This window comes from Thunnus albacares, chromosome 21 (genome assembly GCF_914725855.1).
Source record: "Thunnus albacares chromosome 21, fThuAlb1.1, whole genome shotgun sequence".
Lineage (NCBI taxonomy): Eukaryota > Metazoa > Chordata > Actinopteri > Scombriformes > Scombridae > Thunnus > Thunnus albacares.
The window spans coordinates 22,176,165-22,199,302 of NC_058126.1; the positions used below are offsets into that span (position 1 = coordinate 22,176,165).

The 23,138-nt window shown below is 41.5% G+C and overlaps 1 protein-coding gene across 2 annotated transcripts in view; it reads right to left on the reverse strand.

Moving 5' to 3' along the window:
- mpp7a (MAGUK p55 scaffold protein 7a) overlaps positions 1 to 23,138 on the reverse strand; it is a 142,196-nt gene that overhangs the window by 111,003 nt on the left and 8,055 nt on the right. The window contains exon 1 of one of the 2 annotated variants that reach the window (XM_044339412.1): positions 10,392 to 10,655. The exons of the other annotated variant lie outside the window; for it this stretch is intronic. The gene's annotated coding sequence lies outside the window, so the exon portion shown is untranslated. Of the gene's footprint in view, positions 1 to 10,391; positions 10,656 to 23,138 lie in introns of those variants that run through there. 2 annotated transcript variants of the gene reach the window in all.

Here is a 23,138-nt window from a genome sequence, read left to right on the forward strand (position 1 = left end):
TAAAGTCTGTTTAATGTCCGGATCAACTGATTTGGACATTTGCATTCTTACACACAACTCCTCCGGGTAATGTCAAGAGAACTTCAGAGTTGCAGTGCATGTGTGAAAGGGGCTTGGGTCACAGTGTGCTATAGCTGACTCAGAACTACTTGGCCGGAAATGGGGACAGCCAAGACACCTGCTCCCTTCCAGCTCATTGGGACCCCCGTCAATGGTTAGGCGGTTGTCGGCCACACACATACACTTGAAGTCACACATTTGAAATGCAGAGAGGCTGAAAAACTGGACCGGAAATTCATTACAAATGTGTTTTCTGTAAAGAATCGCTCACTCAGCCCCCGCAGTGACAGCTGCACAGGACTGACTATATCCTGGCGTTTGGCCCTGTGTGTGTGTACAAACACACGCAGAGGTCGAGGCTCAATCAGCCAAGACGACAGCCCACGTAGCAAAATGCTACCACGCCTGTCTGACATACTGTGATGTGAACTCACCTCAGGGCCCAGCAGACCCCAGGTGGAGGCTTGTGGAAAAAACATCTAGACAATACAGTCCAGAAGATGCCTGAGTGAGCAGGTAAGCAAGACACTGAGAGCATATCAGCACAAGAATATTTTTCTTCTGGATTGAGATGTACAAAATATGGTGCATTCATCAAAACGCACTTAAGAAAGGATCGATTTTCCAACAAGAGGAGATCTGGGAGATGAATTCAAATCCCTGCCACTGTGTCACGCCAGCACCAATTTGTAGGCCAGATTTGTTGGTCGTTTGCATGAGCATAAAGTACAGACCAAAAACCTGATGAAATTGGAGTTCAGCGCTGTTCAACCCTGTGTATACTTCCATAAAATAGGTTAAAAGGACCAGCAGAGAAGGGTAGTGGCGCCTCAAGCCATGACCACAAAATCTCTCCAGCAGGCCCATTTGAACAGGGGACTGAACCTAACAGCCACTGAGCTCACGCCAAGGGAACTGACCCATGCTAAATCAGTTCAGTGTTTCACAGAGCACGGTTTTGTCATAAGGCTTTGTGATTGGAACGACAGACTTAAGAAAAGACAAGGGAAGGAGGAATGAAGGGGGGGGTTGCATTACTCTGAAGGTATGCCCTAATATCAGTCGTTTGCCTTTTGTTGCATCCAAAGGGGAATGACCACATATTCCCCAATCTGAGGAAGCGTCCATCTTTCCATTCAGGGAGCTTTCAGAGGCCCAGGAAGCATGTCGCAGAGCCGGGAACACCTGGGACTTTTTACAAGGCCCAAAAGGACCATAATAGACAGAGTTAAAGAAACATTCTCCACTGTCAGATGCTCTAACCGTTTCTGTTCAGATCACACAATATCAGTTAGTCATGAGGGTAGTAAAGGGACACTTCGCCATGTGGACAAGAGATGGAATACACTTAATTGCAATGAGATGTTCCCCCCTCTACCCTTGTGCAGTCTGACATCTTTAAATGGTTCTACCACCATCTAGTGGGAACTTTCACTACTGCAGGGAGAAGTCAACCTGAAAACCCAGCTGGGACACAAACTAAAGCATGTCTCCCTAACAAAGACCTGTATGTATGTATGTATGTCAGGAGACCCTGTCTGTGTCTGCTTAGTCTTGTTCAGTGTGTGAAATTTAAGGTCCGATCAGTATTTAAAGAGAAAATAACTCAGGGTGATGGATGGATGGATAGATGGAAGGATGGAAAGAAGGAGGTATAGAAAACCATTATTCTTCTTCTCTTTTCAAAAACAAGCCTGTCCGTCCAGCCAAGGGGGAGCACGGGTGGAACTGTCTGACTCTCAGCTGGATGTTGATGAAGTTAGTGAGAAGAATAACAAAGTCAGGAGATGAATGACTGACAGTGAAAAACACTGCAAAACGTGTCATTTGTATGAGTCTGTCAACAGTTTGAAAGTATGCTATGAGCTTATAACTTTGTATCAGTTTTACTATTCAATCTTTTGTTCTTGCTTTCCTCCCGAGAGTGGATTGGACTGTGGAAAGATCACCGTTCAAAGGAATCAGCCAAAAGGCAACAAGATCCTCATCGGGCAAGGAAACGAGGAGAATAACATGTCATGCTCCGAAGCATTCACTGGGTTCACGGGGTGGAATGGTTCTGTATTCGTACTGAGTCCATCTGGGCCAGGACAGAAGTGCTACAACAGGACAAAGCAGAGGTCAGCTCTGCCATTCAACTGCAGTAAAACCTCCCCAGGGTGCTGTTGGATTTTTCTGTCCTGATTCGTCCCACATCAAATGACGGGAAGGCCAGCCACTGGCCAAGGATTTTACCGGGCCACCATGAATTATATTGATTCTCTTCATCACATGACAGACGCCCATCCAAAGGCACCCCTGTCACACCTGCTCTGGTTACAGCTCAAAGGACCAGTTTGCTGCAAAGCTATCCACCAGCTTCGACGTCTGCAGAGTCGATCCATTCTGATCAGTTTATCTATGCTGACCCTTGGTCAGATGATAGATGATCTATTTGGCAGGCCGTGTGACACCTGCTCAGGTTACCAAATCTGTCCAGTCTGCTTCAACATTGTGAGGCTTTGTTCCCGCACTTATCTCAGTCTTGGGTAAAATAAAGGAGATCAGGTTTTATCATCTACTGTGCTGCTGCTTTTGTCTTCATGAATCTCTCCTATCTTGACCTGTTGCAAGAAGCTACTTTGCTCTCTCAATTTGTCAGAGGTCACACTCAGGGTAGGGTACTGTTTGGTCCAAAAACAACTTTATTTTAACTTTCATCCATCACTGCCGCTAATCCCTCTGTTCATCCCATTAACAAGCACCTGTATTAAAAGTGTATACTTGAGGCACAAAACTGGTCACACCAGGCCAACTACTGAGCCGAGGCACCGGTCCTGAGTAGTGCTGGGGATCATTTGGAATACAATACCTGAGTTTCAGAACAGATACCCACACAACATATTTTTCAGATACCTTACCCTGACAAATATTAACGCATTTTTATCAAAACATTATTTCATTGCACAAAGTACAAGTCTGACCAGAAATTCAATGTCAGATTTCGGTACTTGACAGTTTTCTATCCTTGTGCTATAGACACATTCTAGTCAGTACCAAAAATGTACTGACTACACTTGGTGCCATGTAATGATTTACTTCACCAAAATACTAATAATAATAGTTAGTGGCACCTTGCTAAATAGATGGCCAAAAATAGATTTTAAGTCTAAAACTAAAACCCAGCTTGCATTTGTTTAATGTCTTTCCCCTCTCTCTGCATTCTTTTTAGTTTCTTAAACTATGAGGCGTCTAAATTCCAAAAAGAAAAGAAAAAAATCAACACCCCTGGCCCCAATAGCTCAAAGGCCCATCTTCAAATCTGAGCGAACTGCCTACTACTTCAAAATCCTTCAGCATCCAAGGCCTCAGGCCTGTGTTATTAAATGCATAATATATCATTAACAGCTGCACATGTTTTAATGGGTACATTATCTTGTTTTCACATGTTCTTCTGTGCTTCCATAAAGCTCAGCGATGGTAGCAGGAAGCACACAATCTTCTCGTCCATAAAAGAGGCATCCAAATATTTGTGCTGTGATGCTGTTCAGAAAAATGGAGAAAGAGTTTGAGATAGCTGATGAGTCACAAGAAGAGAGATGCACTACCATGAATTTTAAAGAACGAATAAAATTGCTCCTTTTATGGAAAACTATGTCCTTTTACTTTAAGCCTCACTGGTTAGCTTCTGCTATGGGGTGTTGGTATGGGGTAGCTGTGAAGACAGATTGGATGTAAAATCAATTTGTATTTCAGCTACTTTACATCATATTGGCTTGTAGGAACCACAAAGTGCAAAGTCAGACAGACAGAAGTAGATAGAGTTACAGCCACATGCACACAACCATACATGACACAATCATAAGAGTATAATTGCAGTGTATCCAACTGTGGTAAAGGGGAACATTCATTTACACACAGGCACACAGTGGAACTACATTTCAATGGGCTGTGCATAATTGCAGTGTATTAAAGCATGGTCGAGGGGAATGTTCATCCACATGACATTTTGAAATGGAAATACCGTTTCAAGAAAAAAGAAAAGAAAATCGAAAATCCTCCCAATGCCAGCGCTGCATAGGCAGCCCTTTGCCTTTTCTGTTTCTTCTGTGGAAAAACACATTGTTGAATAATGTCTTTCTCCTGCTTCGGCTCAGCGCTGCCAAAATGTCACCACGTCGATTCCTATTAAGCGTGAGGCGCGTGACGCTGGCGGGACAGGGTTGTGTTTTCAGGCGCGTGCCATACGACTTCTCGTTAATAGCCGTTAGCTTTACGAGGGATTGGGGCTGCTTAAATCAAGACTCAGCAGTACCTGGCAAGGCTGATGTTCCTGGAATGACTGACGGGAGGAGGAGGCGGGGCTAGCGTTGGATAGTTAAGGGGTGATGTGCAAGGGCAGTAAAAACAATAAGAAATAAGAAGAAATATATGCACACAGCTAAAAAGCAAATGGAAACAGATTAGGTGAGCAAATGTGGAATATCAATGAATCCTGTTAACCCGTGACGATGAAAAGTGCATATCAACCAGAGTGGCTTCATCCAATGTGAGAGGTTAACAGAGAAATGGGAAAAGTGAGTTCTCGTCTCTTGGTCTCAGGTGGGATTTTTTGACAGCTCAGAATCAGCACTCTGCCACGTGTTGCTCATAAGCGTCCAGTCTTTCCACATAAAATACATCTGCTTATGTGTATGTACATGTGTGTTGTTAGCACACACAGACACACACACAGACACACACACACATATACACACAGATATAAATCTGACCTAAATAAATTAGGTCAACCTGTCTTTCCAGGGGCCTTAAAACATCTGAATTCATTCTAAGCTCCCTCAATACACAACTGCATTTCATTGTACCTTAAAAAAAAATCTGCATTTAAGAGAGATTCATTTAATTTACAAGAGAAATGGAAAGATGGATTTCAGGAACTCAGAGCTCAATGATATGGAAGAATATGAGTCAGGTCCCTCTAAGAAAATCAAAGGTGACGCATTATGAGTACATATTTATTGCAGAGTATTCCAATGACTGTTTTGTGAGTCTCTCAAAAAAGCTTTAAGGCTTTACAACTGTGATTCTCACACCTCCAGGTTAGCTGTCTGGTTTTCACTTCAGAGATAATCAATGGTTTATTTTGGTATTTTTACATATATTATGTTTTAAGAGAATCCCAATCACCTTAAACTAAGTACATAACTAACAATACCCAGTAAGAAGTGACATTGTCCTTACAAGACTGCTGTGACCACAGAAAGAATTGTGCTACAATAATAAACAAGAACTTCATCTGTTTAAGCACAATTAAAATATGTATGAATGCTGGTAGTAAAAACAACCAGGAAAAAGGCTCCGAGTGGTACAGAAGTCGTACAGGGACTTACCAGATCACTTTCTTCCTGCGACAGAGGCACAGCTTCACACTATTACAGTGCTTGCAAACAAAATCCTCCCATACGGGAAGACACCTGCCCACCAGGTGTATCGGCTCACCTGATCAGACCTGAAACTCAAGTTTCCTCCCCTGCCTAAAGGCTCACGATGCTCCGCCCTCTTTTCCTTCACATTATACTACTACACACCTCTATCGTAAACAGAGAGAGAGAGTGTAAACCAATGTCATTCTGGGAAAAAAAAACTACTGTGACTTCTCCATGACTCTGCAGGAAACTTGAAGAATGCTGATTTCATCATGTTGTTTTCAAAAATAGTTGTTGCATTGGTTTGGTTAAACAATGTGGTGCATTCAAATTTCCTACTGGAATAGATCTGTAACAAATCCAAGCCAATCCAGGAATTTTCACAGGGGGAGGAAGCCTAAATTAACAGAATAAGATTCCCAAATTCATTAATTCCATTTTTAAACACAACGCATTTAATCTCATGATATCACATTTCTCACGATTAAGTAAATACAGTATCCATTCAATGTGTAGTGACAACAGTTGACCACTAGATGGAGCAATCTGCTCATTAACGTTCTCTATCCTCCACATTGTGCAGAAACATTGTATTTATAGCAGACAGTGTCAGTCTGCATGGCTGCGTTTGTTTATATTTGTCTCTGTCCTCATCATGACCTCGGATGTGCCCCAGGGTGCCAGTAAAGATGGTCACCAGTAATCTCATCCACTGGCCGCCAGGGCCCCATTATTACTAAAACTAAGGAGGGGCCGCGCAGACTGGCAGCAGTTTATCACATTAACACACAGCAGCTTGTTTTGTTATTAGTGGTAATGTAGTTCAGGCTATGCACAGACACAGAAAACGATTATGAAAAGCTATTATGAAATCATGTCACAATACAGTTTGAGGAACAAAACTATTTTGCAGCACCTTTCTGTCATATCAACACCTTGACTATTCTCAATTCCAGCTGCTTTAATAAGCACAATGCCACATTAACTTTTTAGGGGATGATTTATCAATATTTCATGCTGCTGAGCTTACTGCTGGATGCAATGAGAATTTCTTTTTTTTTAAGAAAAGGTATTTGCCTACTGAAGAATCAACTGTTTTGGTACATCTGGCATACAGTACAGTAAATAGTGATAGCATGCTGGGACACTTGAATAGAGCAGAGCCATAGTTAATGTTATTTGTAACATATGTGCTTTTCCTAGTGGTCAAAGTGCCTGCTGTGAAAAGAGTCTATGGAAACTTCAATAACAAACACATTTTTAAACTGTTATCATATGTCCATACTCTCCCATACTAAACACACAATAAAGACGTCACATATACTATGGATGCTGCATATCTACATAATAATACAAGCCAAGTCCTGGTTGGACAAAAACAAGCAATCTGAAGGTGTTACCTTGGAAATTGCGATGTGTTTTATAGAATCAAAGATTACTCATGAAAAGAATGAGTCCATAATGAAGACAATGATGAGTTGCAGCCCTACACTGTACTCTCCTCCTTGTCTTAACACCTCCTCCACCTCCTCCCACCTTTCCTATCTGGTTCCCATGCAGACACAGCAGCCCTTTGTCTCTCCGTGACCCATTAACAGGGAGAGGAGGCCACAGTCACTACTATCAGTCACCACTCACACATTCCACTTTCTCTCTCTCTCACACACACACACACACACACACACACACACACACACACACACACAGCGATTCACAGCATGCAGGGTCGTCATAGAATTGTTAATGACCAATTCAATTAATCCTAGACATGAAATGGGAGAATTCATTTTTCCATAAAGTCAACAGGAGGACAGAAAGACAGAGGAAGGAAGGACTGGGGGTGGTGGAGGGAACGGAGGAGTAGAACACATTTCCCTTAATCAAAAAATATAATTGACGTGAGTGCTTACTGCTTTACTTAAGCCCTGCAGCACCCGACGTACTGTGCCTGAATCAAATTATATTTATTTATAGGGGGGGGAGAGGCCAATGCCGTAATCCCCTATATGAACAATATATGTCCTCTGTCGCTCCACCTTCCGCTGACATTAATTAGATGATGATGGATTTGCAGATGAGCGACTTGGGCAGCAAATAGCAGCGAGACAGAGAGAGAACAGCAGGTAGCCATAAGCCTCACTAATCTGGAAGTCCGTCTAAACGCCAGTGTTGCTGGGTAACCTACATCCTGAGCAGCGGAGTGAATTACGCTACCTGGAATGCTTGAGTGGAGGGAGGAGGGGGTGGGGGGGGGAAACACACACATAGGAACAGAGAGACAGCTGCTTTGACAGACGGACAGACGGACAGATTGGAACGAAACAGATAAGAAAGCAGTGACGCAACAGACACATAGGCCGACAGGATAAAGCCGGATCTACACACTTCTCCTGTGCACGTTTACACACACACACACACGCACACATGCTGTGTGTGTTTACAGAACGAGTTAACAGAGCTGCAGCGGGAAGTGGAAGTGAGCCCATTAATAGATGCATAATTGATAGAGCTGGTGGAAGGATTGAGGGTAAGAGAGGAGGGAAAGAATAAGATAAAGGGGATGATGGAAAGAAACAAAAGCAAAGAAAGAAATAAAGGAAAGTCAAGGGGCTAAATATAGAAAAATAAAGAAAGAGTGAGAAAGAAAAAAAGAAGTGTGGATATCACAAACTTCCATCAGTCCATCTGGAAGCTGCGTACCACCCTACTGCCAGAAATAACTCTATTTTAACCTTCACTCATAACTGCCTCTAAAAATAATCCCTTATACTATCAACATGCAGTTGTGTTAAAATTGTAGGCATGAGGCACGAAACTGGTCACATCAGGCTAACTTCTGAAGTGAGAAATCTCTTCTGAGCAGGGATGGGTATCGCTTTAAAAATTTTTGATACTAGCATAGATATACTCCTTGAATTTCAGTATCAATACCAAAACAATGATACCTTTAAGGAATAAAAAGACGTTTTTCTGCCTTTTGTTCATTCAGCAAAAGTTAAAGCTGAAGTTCTCAAATAGTACATTCCTATCAGCACAAGGAGCCCTTACAGGAGCTCGTCTTTAATTGGCAAAAGTAAATATTTGATCAAAGGAAAGTAAGGAACACTACAAATATGACCAGACATTCAATGCCAGCTCTCACTTCCTGACAGTTTTTCATACTCTGTGCTACAGACACGCTTTAGTTTGGAGTTCAAACACCAAAAATGTCAAACATTCGATAGCTCCAACTTCTTCAATGTGTGATGATTTGAAAGATTTCTTGTCATATATGACGGAAAACTGGTTATCTTTGGGTTTTGGACTGTTGGTCCAAATATGTCACCTTAGGCTCTGCAAATTTAAAATGATTTTCTATTATTGTTGTAAGCAGTTAATCGAGAGAATAATCAGCAGGTTCATTGATAATGAAAATGATCGTTAGTTGCCGTCCTATTTTAGTTGGTACAAAAAAAGTATGAAGGTTTTGATATCTAGCTACATATCTGAGTCAGGGGGGGTCAGTTGGAGTTCAGATAGCAAAATTAGCATCTCTGAAGAGCCACGGACAAAGTGGAGAGGGTCAAAGTCGGACACTCGATTAGGTTACACTAATAAAGACACAAATACACATGCAATCATGCTCAGAAGATGGAACGATAAACATTTAACTGAGTCTGAGACGTGAGCTACTTACACAGCCACTCACCTACTCAGTGACTTATATTAAATGTAAAACTGAAAGTGCAAAAGCAAATGTGTGTCAGTCAGCATTCGCATGAACTGCTGAAGTGGATGTGTACCTGTTCAGCCACTGTGCGCAGGTAGAATTGAATTCATCGGCATCAGCTACAAGTCTAACATCTAACTATGAGAGAGCTATCTAAAAATAGGGCTTTTATTTAGTTAATCCTCAGAGAGGTGGCTTTTTGGATATGCTGTTTTCACTTGACAGTTCTGCTGTACTGTGTTGCAAAAAATATCCAGAGTTTTTCAGGCTTGAAGGTAAGTATAAGGAGATCATTTGCTATTAAGGATTATTCTCTTACCTACAGTCATTTAACGATTAATCTGAGAAAATTGTGAAAACGTCAGCCACAATTTTTAAAGCCCAAGATGACATGTAAGTGTTTTAAGAGCACTGACAAAAGGCGTTCCTTGGTTCTTTTGTGTTTACACTAATTTAGAGCTTGAGTCACACCCAGCTCCGAAGGGACAGTAACACCTGGGACTGGGAGGGAGTGATGACTTCATCTTCATGTTTTGACTTGGCAAATAAGACACAAGCCATCCCTCCTGCTTTGAAACAAAAACATCACTTGTAGTAACTGATAATCCTGGTGCTAAGCTGCTTATGATAGAAAACAAACAATTACTAGATGCCACCCAGCTGGTACTGTGGCATCATCTTTGCCACAGACGGGACTTCACAGTGATAAATAGATGCACTGAAGTGAGATGGTGTCCACTCAAAAACAGGAGAAATACTTGAGATGTGTGATGAGAGTGTTGCCTTACTCCCCTCACTCATAATATTTGTATTATTTGTGAATGTTAGCAAAGCCATTATGGAAAAATACATCAGAGAGAAGAGGGGCAGGATGCAGTCATGTAGCCACATTTGTGGCTTTAAAGTGGAAAGTGGCTTTCCTCACAAACAAAAACACAATCTCCTCAAAAACAGGATGAAAATTGTTTTCAGCCAACACACAAAGACAATTACAGCCATTTTTATACCACATTCAAAATCCAGTAGTTAGATCCTGCCATTATCTCAGACTTTTGTCTCTCTAGGAGCCACTATGCCACCCACTGGAATCACTTCTTCCTTTAAAGTGCCACACACTGGGCACAGTCCCACCCTCTACCTCCTTCCTGCTGCCCAGGACACAAACACAGGTGTAAATCAGCCAGCGTGACAGCTCTGCCATCCGCACTGTTACTCACTCTGGCAGGAGGATTCCAAACTGCTGAGCATCCTCAATGCTGCCCCGTCCTCAATCACCCTCCTTCAGCCTCCCACACACTGCCCAAAGACAGCCGAGGCCTCTTAAGAAGCACTTATGAAAGAAGCAGGTTTAAATTATGTCTGTGCCTGTGAGTTAGGAAGCAGTTATAGAAACAAAACGTTGGCCCACTGAGATTCCACAAAGTGAAAAACAGGTCCAGTACTGCATGCTGGAAAGCGGTCACACCACTCGGTGAGAAACGTTTCTCAGGACGGACAAAGATACTCTGTTCAGAGAAGGATACACAGAGCTGATATGTAATGTTACTGCTGCAATTTTAATCAGTGGGGAAATTGCTGAAGAAAGTCAAGGTTTTTACACAGATGCTGCTTTGTTCTCTTTGAAATTGATTCTCAACCTGCGGTGGGGATGTTCAACGAGGTTGCTTGTATTGTATGGCATGAAATGACTAAGAATGACAACAGCTGATTTTGCAGAAGGTAAAAAATAAACCGCAGTTCCTGACAATACCAATTGTTTCCCAAGGATATTCAATACATACTTTATGCTGGATACAAATGGTCCTCAGATCACATCTTGTATGAAATAATTACGATAACAATATTCAATCGTATATCATTATTGGTGTTTAAAAAAAAACGTCCAGTTTAAAATGTATTCAAATCAACACATTTGGAACACAATGAGTGGTGTCTATGAAGGAGTACTTGAGCTCATCTGATAGGGCTGTGGGGGTAAATCAGATGAAAAACACTGGTAACCACTGTGTTAGAGAGAACTGTCTGCCTAAAACTTAGATAATATTGAATGCTTCAACTGAGCAGCCTACCTGCGGACCAAGAAAATGCACCCAAGTCCTCCTGAGTTTGGTTTTAATCATATGAAGAACGCAAGCCATACTTGCACAGGAAGTAAATTCATAAATGCACGTCATGACAACACTATAAGTGGCATTCTTGCATGTGTTGGGGGAGGGAGGCTTGTTTTTTTACTTCCTTATGGCCCGCACCTAGGTTGTGCAATCTTCAGTTGTGCACACATGGTTCTGCCTGCCCATACACTGGAAGAGAACATGGTTTCCTATAATGAAAAACAACCAAATTGTGTGGTAAAAGGAAGCTTACTGCACATCAGACCAACAGTACACAACAAAGCCACAGTGAATGCTTTAATCAACCCAGAGTCTTCTCCACAAACACAGACCAAGGTTTTGATTTGTGGCTCCTCCATAGTTAAAAAACACCAATGCATCTCTTTCTTTCCCCCTCCACCCCTACCACTCTTCTCCCTATTCTTCACTCGTCCATTCCCCCCTCTACGTGGACATATGATCCACTAGAGAGTAATGAAACACGTCTTCAAAATGACCCAGACCTGACCCTCACCAAGGCACACCGACACAAAGACAGATGGGCTGCAGCAACCAACAGCTGAGCCCCACACATGTACAGCTTAATTCACACAGGAAGCTCAAGCGTGTGTGTGAGTGCAACATACACTACCCTAAATAGTAAGCAAGAATCACATGAATAATACTTCTTCATGACATTAGGGAAGCTGGAAAACCCGGCATCTTATCTTATGAGATAACTGCTGGCATTGTTGTAGAGCATTTTTTGAATTTCAGTGATGTAATGAGCAATTTTAAGACCTTAAGCTTCAAAATAGTCCCATATTAGTAAATGTAAGTTTGAGCAAAGTAACAAAAATTTTAACAAGCTGTTATATAAACTTACTGTGTTAACCAGAGAGTACACCAGACATGTGAACAGACCACAATATCATCGAGTATCCACTATAGTAGAGTCAGCCCATGTAATTTCCTTAAAAGTCCTGTGATACATGCAATTATGTAACACCCGGTGCAGCATGCACTCAGTAAAAGCTCATGGGTGGAATAGTAAAGACGATGATGATGCAAATCCTTTTAGACATTTACATGAGCTTTTATATGATGATTGTTGACATGGAAACTATCAGGTTAGCATGCATGAATAAGCATTCGCGCTTTGCAGGCTAAGCTCGGCTGTGTGCTATTGTTTGGTGGGCATTACCTCATCGCATGAAACTCTATACTGCTCTGACAGTCTGCAGTGAAACATAAGAGGGTCTGTGGAGTATGTGTGCTTGCGCATGTGTATCTAACGACATCATTATCAATTTATACTGACTAGTGCATGAGAAGAGACGGCTTGTGAACATCAGTCTACTGAGAGATTGAGATCATCAATGACAAGCAAGAGCACTGGAAGCATGTATTTATGAAGTTAGAGTGCTCAACATGCTGCATTCACATGTACAGTATGTATACTATACAACTTGACTGTATAGCCTGGAATGCTTTCTCCCCTCACATTCATCACTCAACATGAAGCAAATGTGTATAATGCTGCTTTTCTAAATATTTATCCCAGAATGTGGAGACTTTGCACATTGCATATTTGCACTTGATCAGACTATGGCTCTTAGGGGTGAACAATATATATTGTAAGACGATATAAATTTGTCAACCATCAGAGATTTTGCTATGCCATTTATACCAAAGTAGCTATCTCTTTTTATGTATCCCAGATTGTATTAGGCCACTGAAAATGATGTTGCAAATCTGTTTTATTGCAATATGGCACTTTTATATGATTTCTGTTGCCTTGATCTGTTATTTCATTTGCTGGACACGAGCCAAAACAGGTATTTCTGTCCAGTTACATTTCCTATAAAGAGTTTTGCAATTGATTTTCAAGCAAAATGTACATCATCATGTATATTCACATTGTTATATAAAATTACATTTACCGTGATACAGGTTTGGTCCATATTGGCTGTTCCTAATCACTCTTATGCCAGGTTCAGACTACACAATATTTTTGTCTGGTAAGATGTTATTGTGTCAAATTAGGTGATTACAGAGTTATAAATTCTTGCTGTGACTTGGCTGTGAGACATGACAGACTACACGCTGGTACTCGACCAATCCTTGCTTGCCGTCTTCCACAACCTGCGTGACGTTATGAGAAGAAGGTACCGGGGACCGACTTCCAGGAACAAGAATGGAAACAAACTATGGTGTCCGGTCCAAAGCAATGTGTATGATACTGGATGTTGCGTTGCCATAGCGCCACAAACCTTCCCTCTGTTTCACAGTTCCACCTAGAAGCATAAGCAGCAGTAACATCATTCCTCTTTTGCTTCGGCATGTTTACAGTTGTGTGTCGAAGAGCAGTCTGTGCATCTACTGGTCAACGTCACGGACACCGTGTGGAAGTTCTCATACTAGGCGGCAGTAACGGTGTTAATGTTGACACTTTATGTCCTAACAGATGGAGTAAGTCTGACGGAGCAGATGAAGAAAGGTGGTTAAATAGTGTGTTGGCAGTTTTGCTGGTAGCAGAAGCTCCACTAAAGCTGTTCCTCTGGGTACAACAAGGCAACTGTCAGCCAGGGTCAGCAAAGCACCAGACAATCTCATGTATTTACCCAAAAATCAGACTTTGATGATTAAGTCCAGGACTGATTTCAATCACTGTCAAGTGTGTGTGACAGAGTGTGTGAGTACTTCTGAATAATCCTTTCAGCAAATCACATTGTGAAGATTTTATTTCCCCCCAGAGAGTGGACACACACACACACACACACACACGCCTTTGAGCAGATGAGATGGATCCACAAAATCAATCATGACAATTCAGTGTCATATACTATATATATATATACACAGATTGACAGCGTGACCTTGAAGACTGCAAATGAAGCATTTTCCACGACAGAGCAACATGACACGCACATACGCACACACACACACACACAAACACACACAGGGTGTCAGGACAGAAGTATCATCATAGCTGTCGCCTGGCACAGTGACAGCAGCCATAATGGAGTGTCAGCGATCAGCACCTCCCAAATTACCAACACACTCAGGTCAACCTGCAGCTTAATACTCTGAATCTGCAGCTTAGGAGAGAAGGGGAGAAGTGTGGGTGTGAGGATGTGTGTGTGTGTGTGTATGGGGTAGATGGGGGGGGGGGATGCATGTGTGTGCCAAGCCTTAGGTCTTACAGACCTTCACAGCAGAGCCATTAACCTCTTTGGGATTTTTCCTGTGATTAGACAAGTGATGTTCTCTCAAGATGCAAACTGCGATGGGAGTTCAAGCTTATAATTTTTGCTCGTCTTCTATTCTGCTGCCTCAACTTCAGGTTGATTTTTTTCCCCTTTGGAAATGGAAGAGAGAGGCAGATCTCAAATGTGTCCTGTAGCACAGCGTAATGACTCCCAGGTCATCTCCTTTCAATTAAAGGGATTGACGCTGTAATAAGTGGGGTTCTGTGGTAAGACTCTGGGGCTGTTTTTAGAGCCAGAGGAGCTTTAGAGTCGGGTTGCTGGGTAAAGGGGGTGAGCGTAAAGTGATGACTGGGCTGTTAGTGGTGGTGGGATAGTGTAAGTGTGTCCCTGTGCGCCTGTCTAGCCACAGATTCCTGGCTCTTGATTAGATAAGTGTTGAGCAGTAACTCTAGATGGTAGGGGGGCTTGGCAGAGCCTGTCTGGGCAAAGAAAAAGGGACTACAATGTGATCTCAACATCTATTTGGCTCCACGGCACATTCGATGCTGCTGATTTCTTAAAAACTGACTCAAGATCAGACAAGAGCTGTAGGCTGATGTTAAGACACATCAGCAAGTCTGTTTGTGCATGTCTTATGTGGTAGATGAAAATCAATTCATAATCTTTTTTGGAAGGCGGGTGGCATAGTTCAGATAATGGCTTGTAAAAACAGGCCTGTGTGCAGCAGCTTTTAATGGCCACTAACATGTTTTAGCTGTAATTTGCATTTATTGCATGGCTCTGATGTGCATACGGCATGCAAGGATACTTATCATGCATGTTATATACCTACTTTGGTGTGACTGTGCAGTTGTTTCTCCAAGCACATTGCTGAATTGAATACATCATCTAGTAGAATCGGCTCTCTGAGGCAGCTGAGTGTGTTTACTCATAATTGCTGGACCCCCAAGAGCCTTTATTAATCTCAGAGTTGCTGTGTGTTTCAGCATACTGTGAGTCTTTCTATCCTGTCTTTGCACACTCGCTGCTGGTAATTCAGCAGAGTGAAAGCATTAGCAAGACGAGTTATTACATGCGATTAGCAGTTAGACTGTGAGACACTGTAAGGTTTGGGGGGAGAGAGACAAACAGAAGTGTTTACAGAGAGATCAGTGCAGGTTCATGTGCAGTCAAGTAGCTCTGCAGCTTAATGCTGCTGGGAAAGTGTGTGTGTCTGAGGGGGGAAGAGAACTGGATGATCCAGCAACACAAAAGGCAGGAAATGAATTCTGTGTCAGCTGAATTATTCTATCAGAAGGCCTCCTTTATCTCTCCGTTAGTTCCACCAATTAACACATACCTCCACCACGCCATGCAGTTTGCAGACATATTAGACTGAAGTGAAAACAAGGGTGTGTGTAACCTCATTTCCCGCTACTCCAAATGGGTTTTGGTTGCTAGGAAGAAGAGAGTAGGCATGAAGTGGGGGGCATGAAGAACAATGCTTCAATTGAGTCACAAAGTGGCACCCCAAAACTCTACATGACTCACCTCATTTAAATACCATAAGTCTTTAAGTGAATAACAGTGTTCTGAAAAGGGTCATCAAGGGACTTTACACCGCAGTGGATGAATGCGTCACTAATGTGAGCGATTCAGTTTGAATTAAAGATTCAGACTCCGTCACATCCATCAGATGTTGGTGTGCTGCTGAGCTGAAAGACACTCTGTCCAGCCAATAACGAGCCCTATTGTCTACGACAGCCTTTCTAAGTGGCTAAGCAGCACCTGTCAGCAGCCTGATAATCACATACACACACACACACACTGAGGAAGAGATTCCAACACACACAAATGCACTCACACACAAACACACACACACATTATATATGCACTCAAACGCCACTCACCTCCATTAAATCTCCCTGCCTCCGCGCCTTCTTCATCACTCACTCTGAAGCGCTCTCATCTCCTCTCTCCTCCACATTACACACACACACACACACACACACACACAATGACATACATCCAGCACTTCCTCCTCCACTCGAGCGGAGTGGTATCGCTTTCTGCCACAGCCTGCCTCTCATCTCAGTGCTGCTTTGTCAGTGAAACCAGAGACATGATGCAGCAGTTTATAAAGCCTGGGGTTAAATTTTTTTTTAAAAGTCTCTAAAAGATAAACAACAATAAGAGGATTATTGGAGGAAGTGTTTTATGACCAATGTTACATGTAACAGCACAGTAAGGCAAGAAGAGCATTGTGGGATTAGGTGTGGGTAAGTGTTTGATCATGTTAAATTATGGGATTAGAAGGTGAAGTTCTGTGGAAGTGATAAAGGTTTTAATGAACAAAGAACAGGTCCAACCTTTGACTTGTTTTTTGCCATCTAAAAAATCTGGGTTCAAAAGTGCAACCATTTTGGTGAAAAATGCTGTTGTGTTATTGTTTTTCTCTCTTTTCTTGATACCAAGGCCTTATATTACAGAAACCACTTTAGGTCCCAACTGGAAAGCTAGTGACTCTGCACAAATCCGTCACGAACCACCTGGTTCATGAACTCTGCAGATTCTACATAAATAACTAAAAACACTTTCATTACTGGACTGGAACTGATATAAACTCAGCAACACGGGAGACAGGACGAGCCCTTGATCAAGACTAAACTTTGCTACCCTGTAAATACTAACTACATTCCAGACCTTTCAACCACAAATCTGCAATGCACGCTTCCCAGGACTCCAAGTACAAACAGGGAGTAGCCATCACTGCAACTCACTGACACTTCTTAACTTTTCTCGATAACATTTTCTTGTAAATCACGTCATCTTTGGCTGAGAAATCCCTGATGACTCTTACTGAGTCAGTGGAGGAGTGCTTGGCTGCTATCAGCAGTGTGAGTTAGATAATGCCAGTACTGAGAAATGATGCCTGAGCAGTAAGCAGCAGAACTACACTGTGACCGATGTCTAAAATTATTATTTTGACATTTAAAACTGTGATATATATTATACACAAGCAAAAACTGATGCATTAACACACACAGGACAGGTGACTGGGATGGCAAGCACGACTAGTGATAATCCTTATTTCTGTGAATGTAGCCCACACTGAAATTCTGTATTACCTCATTACACAACAACTCTTTCACTGGTAGACTTCACACTTGCAAGCAGCTGTCTAAATCACTCAGAACTACTGATGCATTTTCCGCGCCTTATAAGGCCTGACTTCTTTAAAACAACGTTTAGGGATGAACAAGAATTTTGTGTGTATCATTATTTATGGAGCCTCTATTGCTCCATTGTGGCTGGAGAAACTATTTCTTGCTCAGAACAAGGCTTTTCAATAAACAGAGCACACAATGCTGCCACTGATGTGACTGACAGGTGAGAGCAAACTGATGAGTGATCTTTAACACACACTCTGTGTAAATACACTCAGGTGTACACAATACACAGAGCTGTACATACACACACACACATACACACACAAGCAGCAAGCTTTCTATCACCGTTGCTTGGATACATCCATTTGTTGAGAACTTTTGTGTTTGCATTCCTCCAGTCTAAATGTCTGAAAGTCTGGCATAGCTTTGAGATGACATTGTTGAGTAAAGTAGGATCTTTCTTTCTATAATTATGTGCTACCCAGTCCTATTTATAATTTATAGTTTTCTTTGTTTCTTTAAACACCATAGTCTTTTTGAGAAAGAAGAAAACTGGATTTAGTTTAGTATTTTCTAGATGAGATTTTGAATTAGAAAATTCAAATGGAAGGCATTTCATGTAACCTTTTAGCAGTTTTTAATTCCCTGCAAGGCATCGCTGCTGCTATCAAATGGAGATTCTTACACAAAGCAGCTCTTTGTATCACACATTCTCCTGCAAGATACAGATGTTTTAAATTATGATATACGGTATGTGCATTTATACGCTCATGCAGGAATGTTATTGGAAGATAATGCAAATTACACAACAGCCATGAAGATTTACAATTTCTCCTCCGGGTTTCAATATAAACTCACTCTGGGCTGCTGTGTGAAATTTGGGGAGGATAAACATACAATAACAAAGAAACTAAACAGTACTATAAAATAGAGGTATTTTGTCAATGAGTACAGCTGATTATGTACACCTGCCTGGGGCTATATTGCATGTCAATGAATGAAGAGATAAGAGAAGACCACCCATTCACCTCTCCCCATTTAGGATCTGATCATTTCTGCGACACCTTTGCTTTGAAGATTACAATTTAATATGACTCACTGCTAACTGACACACGTTTCTGCCTTTATGTGCAAGAGTACAAAATGTAACTTGAGGATTCAAATGAGCGTGAGACACTTGTACACCTCAGTCGCACAACAGGAATAATGTCCACAATGTGTTGTGCTAGACATGTTATTTTTATATCTCTCCTCTGCCAGCATCCTTTGTTTTCTCTTTTACACTCTGCGGGTATCCTTTCAAATCACAACTGTCAGGATCTACGTAAGGAGAACTTTACACACTCTTAACTAATGCAAGGAGTTTGCCAGTTGTCCTTTCCTTTGACTAGTTTTACAGACACGTTAGTTGTATTAAGCTAGGCTTACCCATTTATGTGACACCCAAACAAGTCTCTTCATCTGTGAGAGTACTAGGCTCTAATCCTCACAGTGTTCATTTAAAACCAGATTAACACCAATCAATCTAAGGTGACACTGGGGCACTCTTTACACCATCACCTCTGTCTCACTAGTCTCTTCTTTGGAGATGATTCCCTGTTTTACCTGGATGCTAGCTGGATCATAGTTGTATGTTAGTTGCATTATATTTAATATGGTTTAATGAAAGGCTAGGCTGATGGTGGAGCGCGAAGGCTGTCGAATCAAGCTTTTCAAGTTAACCATAAGTGAACCAATGACATCCTGCAGATTAAGAACTATTCATACCATGCATAATAACATACAGATGATGACTCCTAGCAGGCTATGATGTGAAAGAGCCTGCATGTTTTTATTCTAAACCCTACAGAAGCTGATCTCACTGTTTAATAGTTCCTCCTTCAACCTGAAGTTGCATTTCTCAGCAAATTCAGCTTCTGCATTGTTTATTTGGAATGCAATATGCACTGTCTTGGGTCATGATAGTTAAGAACACAATGACATGGTTTGAAACCCAAGCCTAAAATAGCTAGCTGACCTCTTAGCTTTACCTTTGACCCCTACTTAACCTCTTCCTCTGTCAGCTGATGAGGCAAAATGAGTTATCCTATTACTGTGAGTGGTGTCCAACAATAACATCTAAAACCGACAACTTCACCTATTCTGAAGAGATTAAAGATTTTAAAGATTAAAGTAGCATGTAGCGATATTCTTCTTGACAAATTACATTCTAGGCAGAAACATGACATTTATGTGTAATAAAGTTATACCGTACAGGGTCGTGCAAGGGATCTTATGTTTATGCTTTCATGCAGTATTTCACCACCACTGATATTTGTGAGATTTATTGTGCACACAGACCTATCTGATGCTGTAGCACTCCTTGTCTCTGCTAAAGACAATATTGATGCCTTGGCTTAGGCCTTCAATGGGTGTAACCCATGTGCGCTTTTCCAATAATAGCAAATTATCTGCCAACAATAATTTCTAAGTAATCAGGTAAAAAGAGGAGTTTCAACTTTTATTACACTGTTCTTGAAATTTCAAAGACAGTCCAGGAAGAATCCAAGTAATTTGAGACTCATTGCTTTGGAACTTGGATCTATTTACTCTTTTTGAAAGCTTTATGTGCACACTCCCTCCTTCTCATGTAACCTAGGCCTTTACAGGACACAGACAAAGAGGAGGAAATTACAGAGACACATTGTAAGAAGATCTTTAACACATTCCAAGTCAAAGATCTCAACTCCAAAATGATATTGACTAATTTAGAGATTGAATTTGTTAGTCAAAATGCACATGATGGGAATATTCTGGCTAAATTTTGTTATCTTTCTGAAGGAAGCGTCTTGCCTTCCTCACACTGTCCTTAAATCTATAACTTTGCTGACTTTGTAACCGGTGTTACTATATAAAGCCAGCTCTCAGCATGATCTTGTGTCAGACTTATAATGACACTTTATGTGAGACAAACTGTGAAAAAATGTTTTCTTTTTGTATTTTATTTGCAGTTGTCTGGTAGGCGATTCAGTCTCAAGTGGATGGCTGGTGAATGCGTCTCTGGCAGATCTCCGCCACAAGATTTGTTCAACTTTAACACCAGTTTCATCCTGTAAAAAAAGCAGTCTGTTCCACAGTGGCCCACTGGCACACAATACTCCTCTGTTCACCGGATGCCAAATGATCCAGTCATCACCCTCCATGCCACCCTGCCCCCAACCCCCCCTCACCCCTCCTTTGCTATCTGTCTCAGCCTTTTCTCTCTGTATGTGTTTGTCCCTGACCATGACAGAAGCCGCTGATGGTCAGTGAGATTAGTGGCCAGCCGCTGAAGGGATGACTTCAAAATGGACAAAGAAAGAGCTGCTTTGTCTCTGTCTGGTGCCAATGACCCCGGAAGAAAGAGGGGAAACCGGAAGGACAGAAAAAGCATTACAAGAGCCATTGTAATGACCAACTGTGAGAGGTTTGGAGGAGAGCTGAGAAGATTGCAGTATCTTGGTAGTCACATCACATTATGTCAGATCCCCTCAAACAACATCAGATTGATGTTATTAAGACATTAGTGGCCTTCAAATTACTCCAACAGTAATTTGAGTTTTATAAAGTATGCTCTGCAACTCTTGTTACTATCCACTTCTCATTGTCTCATATCTGTAGTAGGTTTTGGGTTATCCAATAACATGTCAGTCTAGACAAGCTGTAGTCCTTTAACATGTTGTACTATGCTCCATAAACAAACCCTGTGTCCCAGTGAATGTACAAACCAAACCCCAACTCAACCCTGCGGAGTATGTCTATTCAAACTCTATTCAAATCAAAACTAACTTTACAAACTGCATGATGATGCAGTCACCGTCATTGCAGACAAAGTAAAGTACTCCTACACACACTGCTATATGAAAACCATATGCCTTCAGTTATCATGGTTTGACAAACTATAAATATCACACTTAAATATCACCAGAGCCAAAAAGATCCACTCAAAGGCATTTCCATAAGGTTACTTAGCAATTAGTGGTGAGTGAAGAGCTAAGTTGACAGAGACGAATGTCCTTTGATATGAGGGCCCCATATGATAGGCAGCAGAGAATGATTACAGCTGTTTTAGGATGGTTCTTAAATAAAAGGCGAACACTAAATTACATCTGTTGTAAAGCTATGCTGTTGGGTAAATAATAAAACCAGGGAAAAAATGACTGGGTTTTATTAAATCTACCCCAATTTGGACTATCAAGAAGACTAAAAAACACTATTAAAGTAACTTCACATAAATTAACTAAGTAAACAAAAATAAATACATAAATTAAAAAAAATACTTCAGTCTTCGTATTAACTAAGTAAACAAAATTACTGTATTACTTCTAATAGTAATAATATATGGTAATATAATAACTAATAATCTTTATTTACGTCAACTGTAAAGAGTACCAGGCCTTTATTAAAAGCAGGCTTATATTAGAGGGAGGCCTTTATTTCTGTTTTAGAAATAATTTCTTCTATTTCTTCCTTTATTTCCCTCTGTTTGAGAAGTATATTTGTTCGTATTTTAGTATGAAGCCTCTTTGTTTTCTGATCTGCTTCTATTTGCTCTGTTAATTTTTTTTTTTGAACATTACCGGTAATTATGGTAATCAGCACCAGAGACTTCCGCCGGCCAAGCCAGTTGACTTCCAGTTAGTTCCCTGTTAATTGAATTGGGATAAAATAATTTAATTGTGCAGTTCTTCTATACTTTCCAAATGTTAACGGACCAAATGGATCAAATTCTGATAATGAAACGCAGGGGTTGTGTGAGTTTCATTACATTTGTCACATAATGAGAGCTCAACAGGCTGCGGGGTTCTGAGCAAAACGTGTTGCCCTGTGTAAAGGTGCTACCAGTGATACACGGTGTTCAGACATACACTGATAACATTACTTGCCCGCCATCCCCACCATTGTTTTGCTTTTTTTACAGAAATAAAACCCATAGTAATGGAGTGAGATGTCTGTCCTCCCTCCTGCTCTCTGCTGTAAACACACGTAGCTGTTAGTGAGCAGCTGCTGTCATGTCTCCCCAGGTCTCAGTACTTGTTTTCGGCAGAAACTCTCCTGCTCTCTGCCTGAGCCTGCTCTCGGATGGTAGGCGGGTTGCTCTGGTAGCTGCAACCTCATCGTCACACACAAGCTCTCTCTCTCTTGACCACACACACTCGCTAGGCACTAAGCTATTCCTTAGAGGAGCTACGCTACTTGTATAACCCATGTAAATCTCCGATGCTTAGGCCCAGCGGGGGGTCAACTCAGGCCTGGTGGCCCAGCGGGCTTGCAGTAAACTGGTGGAAACCCTGATGTTTGTGTCGTGTTTTCGGTCTCGGTTTCAGAACCATTACACCTCTACAACCACATTAGGCTTATTCTTTCCACCAGATGTGACAAAACCTTAATAATCAGTCACTTGTAATGCTTGAGTAATAGTCCTAGTTAAATTACTTCGACACTAGAACTGCCCGTTTGAGGACATACACACTAAGTAATGGCTTGCATGTAGG